Source organism: Rhinolophus sinicus, chromosome 3 (genome assembly GCF_057876585.1).
Source record: "Rhinolophus sinicus isolate RSI-liver-muscle chromosome 3, RSI-T2T, whole genome shotgun sequence".
In the NCBI taxonomy this organism is placed as follows: Eukaryota; Metazoa; Chordata; class Mammalia; order Chiroptera; family Rhinolophidae; genus Rhinolophus; species Rhinolophus sinicus.
In genome coordinates this window covers 130,077,073-130,081,716 of record NC_142503.1, presented here as the reverse complement: position 1 = coordinate 130,081,716, position 4,644 = coordinate 130,077,073, and the positions used below count along the sequence as shown (strand labels likewise).

The window sequence follows — 4,644 nt, the reverse complement described above, 5'->3', positions numbered from 1 at the left end:
AGGTGTGGGGATTACAGTGATGGACAAGAGTGGCATGGTCCTTTGATTCTTTGAGTTTAGTACAATGGTCCTAAAACATTAGCGTGCATGGGAATCTTCTGGTAAACTAATTAAAAGTGCAAATTTTGGGGCTCCACTCTGAGAGATGCAGAATCATTTTTTATGGGATGAGACTCAGGAATTTTTTTTTTTTTTAAAAGCTGTTAAGTTGAGTCTGAAGCAAAAGATCCAATAACCATACATTGAAAAACACTGGTCTAATGGTTGTTTAGCCTGAAGAGAAAATTTGGGGAAATGAAAAAGATCACCATATATAAAGACATGTGTGACTCCAGAGAACAGAACAGATACCAGGTCAAAGCTAACCTGGGGACAGGTTTCCATCTAATATTAGGTAGAAATGGTCATTCAGGTGAGACAGAGAGTTCCCAATTAACTATAAGTTTTGAGTCTGGTAGAGAGCCACAGACATTGTCATTAGGATTCTCACATTAGGTATGACAGTTTTCTATATTGCCTCTAAGCATGGGGAATTTTACAAGAATCAAAAAGGAAGGCTGATGAAAGTCATAACTAATTTAGTGCATATTTTAAGCTCTTATTTTCTTCAACAAACTATGTCAACTCAGATGATAATACAAATTTCAAAGTGACCACTTAGGCTAGGACAAACAAGGGCTGGCCAAAGTTCAAGGACTTTGAGGATGAGAGAAGGAGAACTTTGAGAATGAGGAAAAAATGGAAGCAGCTTCCCAGACATATCATAAATATAAGAATTCTCCCAAACTGATCTATACATTCAGTACAATTCCAATCAAAATTCCAACAAGCTTTTCTTCATGGAATTTACCAGCCTACTAATTTTTTTTTTTTTAAGAGCAAAAGGCCAGTAATTACCAAAATATACCTAAAAAGAAAGAGCTAAGCTAGAGGCCAGGTGATGGTGGTGGTGGTGGTGGTATATATCCCCACAAGATACAGATTTATTGTAAAGACATAATAATTAAGACAGTGTGGAATGGGGCAGTCAGATAGCTCAGTTGGTTAGAGCGTGAGCTCTCAATAATAAGGTTGAGGGTTCAATTCCAGCATCGAATGGTGGGCTGCGCCCCCTGCAACTGAAGATTGAAATGGCAACTGGACTTGGAGCTGAGCTGTGCCCTCCACAACTAGATTGAAGGACAATGACTTGGAGCTGATGGGTCCTGGAGAAACACACTGTTCCCCAATAGTCCCCCCCCCCCCCGCCAAAAAAAAGACATTGTGGTATCAATGCAGAGAAATACAGATGGACCAATGAAAGAGAATTGAGAATCCAGAAAACAACTCATATATATGTGTGGAAACTTATTTATAACAAAACTGGCATTGCAGATCAGTGGAGTATTGAAAACCTATGCAAGAAATGGTCTGGGACAACTGAGTCTCCATTTTGAAGGGGGGAAAAAATGTAATCCCAACCTAACAGCAAAACAAATATGAAGGCAAAACTTGAAAACATTTAGAAGAAAACATATGAGAATATCTTATGATCTTACAGTTGAGAAGGATTCTTGAGACACATATTTAAAAATGCAAATCAGAAAGGAAAGGCTTGATAAGTCTGCTGATAATAAAATTAAGACCTCCTGTTAATCAACACATCATAAAGAAAATAAATTACATTTTTTAAAAGACATAACTATGTGAAGATATTTGCTATTCATTTAACCAACAAAAGATTAGTTTCCAGCATGCAAAAAATACTACAAATTAAAACCCAAACCACATGAATTATGAATAAGAACCCCTAGTAGATAAAACAAGAACAGCTCCTACTGGATTAGTAATATTGTCTTTAGCTGGATTATGAATGATTGCATTTTATTTTTAGTCATTACACAATTGATATAGATTATATAGATAAACAGACATAAATACGTTAAAATATTATTTTGTAGATTTTCAGTATTTAATAACAACTTCACGAAAGAAAAACAAAATAAATGAAAAGAAAGCAGAAAGAAGGAATCAATAAAGAAAAACCTGAAATTAATAAAATGGGAAACTAGTGCTACACCGTTACTTTTGAAACCAATGCGAGGAGCTGCTGTGGAGTCCCTGCCGTCGCCTGGCCATGGCGCTGCTTCTCTCCAGGAAGCAAGGCACCGCCCCGAAATCGAAATCGTGGCCTAATTCTTCTCATTTGGCATCAGCAGCATTATATAGCAGCGTGGCGTGTATCCATCTGAAACCTTTACTCAAGTGGAGAAATATGGACTCACTTTACTTGTAACTTCTGGTGCTGAGTTCATAAAATACCTAAATAATGTGATGGACAACTAAAAGATTGGTTAAGTGTCCAGAAACTGGTGGTAGTCATTTCAAATACTGAAAGTGGTGAGGTCCTTGAAAGAGTCCAGTTTGATATTGAGTGTGACAAGACTGCCAAAGAGGACGGTACACCCAGAGAAAAGTCTCAGAAAGCTTTCCAAGATGAAATCTGTTCAGTAATCAGACAGATCACAGCTACAGTGACATTTCTGCCACTGCTGGAGATTTTTTTTGTTCATTTGATCAACTACTGATTTATACAGACAAAGATTTGGTTGTACCTGAAAAATGGGAAGAGTCAAGACCACAGTTCATTACCAATTCTGAGGAAGTCTTTGTTAATTCACTACTACAATCCACAAAATAAATAGCATGGTGGCCCACAAAATCGCTGTCAATGACTGAAGATGTGGTGAGAACAATAATGTAATTCTCGACTGTGGTGTTCCTGAAACCAAATAATCTATAATTGATATGTTTTATTTCCTTGGTTAATTTTTAGATGGGGAAAACTTGACATTATACTTTACTGAACTGTGCGTAATTTGTTCCTTTTTTTGGTACCTGTTTCACTTTCCATAGGGTTGACATAATTTTTTGCACACTTCAAAAGGGAACCAGCAGATTACATCAGCACTGCAATGTCAACTTTTTTGAAGGTGGTAACTACAGATGGAAAAACTTTTGCTATGAAGCTAAATGCCTTCTTAAATTAGACCTGTTGATCAAGTAGCTTGACTCAGAATATAAGTAGGGAGACATTTAAATATGAAACACAGCAAAAGAAGTCTGAATATTCAGAATCTTTGTTTAGGTCCTAAACTAACTGATAATCAATAAACAATGAAATATTGTTATTAGGTCCTTTTGCCATTTATTTCATTTGTATAGTTTCCATATTGAAAAAATTTTCAATTATTTGATTTTACTTTATATAACTTAAACCTATAAAGCTATTGCTATTTTTACTGTTTAAATTCCTGTGGCACAGAACTCTTAAAAATGTCCTTTTAGAGGGTGGCTGGTTAGCTCAGTTGGTTAGAGTGCGGTGCTCTTAACGACAAGGTTGTTGGTTCTGTCCCCACATGGGCCACTGTAGGCTGCACCCTCCACAACTAGATTGAAACAACTACTTGACTTGGAGCTGATGGGTCCCGGAAAAACACACTTAAAGAAAAAAAGGCTTTTGTATTCTATAAAATCAAGCTTTAAATAAACAGCGATAAATAAAGTTAAATGTGTATGTTTTAAAATATTTTTACATTGGTGTGGTATTAATACAGTTAAATAGCAGTTAGGATGGATTTAGTGCAATAGACCCTCCCTTAGCTGCGATTTGGCTTTCTGTGGTTTCAGTTACCCACGGCCCAAAAATATTAAATGAAAAATTCCATAAATAAAAAACAACTCATAAGTTTAAAAGTAGCTTATATGAAAGAGTTACTATGTGCCAGGCACTGTTTTAGATATTATGTCATTTAATTTTCAGTTCCGTACAAGAGATAGATTTTATTGTTATCCCTATTTCACAGATTAAAAAAAACTATAGCACAGAGAGGGAAAAGATGGTTACGTAGCCAGTGAGTGAAGGTGGGGCTAGAATCTAGGCAGTCTCGCACTTCAGTATATGTTGAATCATTCCTCCACATTGCCTTTCTTCAAATGCTCATCTTATAAGATGTTGGAATCCAGAAGGCCCTTACAGACCGTTTAATCTATTTCTCTCATTTTATGGAAGAGGATGTTTTTTACATTGCCCTATAAGTGGAACAAACTATCTGGAGACACCTAGAGGAGTCAGCAGCAGGGTAGATGGTGCTGACCCAGAGAACAAATACAAAAATTGTAAGAGAATATTTTGTGCAACTCATGGCAACAAATTTGAAAATCTAGAAGAAGGAAATAATTTTTTTGAGAAAAACATAAGTGATTAATTTGCCTTAATAAGCAGGGGAAAAACTGAAATGAAACCAAGAATTATGAGAAATTGGAAAGGTAGTTAAAGGTCTACATTTTAAAAAGGCATCAATCTCAGCTGGTTTTGCAGCATTTTAAAAGAATAGATATTTCTATCTTATTTAAATTATTCTACACTATAGGAAAAGAAGAATACATTTGATAAAACTATTTTAATACTATAGAACAATAAAGATAATGCAAAAAGACTATAGACCAACTTTTTCTTTGAATACAGACACCAAAACTCTAAATAAAGTCTTTTCAAATCAATAGTCTATTAAAAGAAAACCATTTCATGATCAAGTAAGACTCCAGGAAACAAAGTGGTTTAACATTAGGAAATCTATGTCTTCAATTTACCATGGGAACATA

At 35.4% G+C, this 4,644-nt stretch overlaps 1 pseudogene; it reads left to right on the top strand.

Moving 5' to 3' along the window:
• Positions 1–1,613: 1,613 nt before the first annotated feature.
• Positions 1,614–3,064, top strand: LOC109435597 (mitotic spindle assembly checkpoint protein MAD2A pseudogene; annotated as a pseudogene).
• Positions 3,065–4,644: the final 1,580 nt, after the last annotated feature.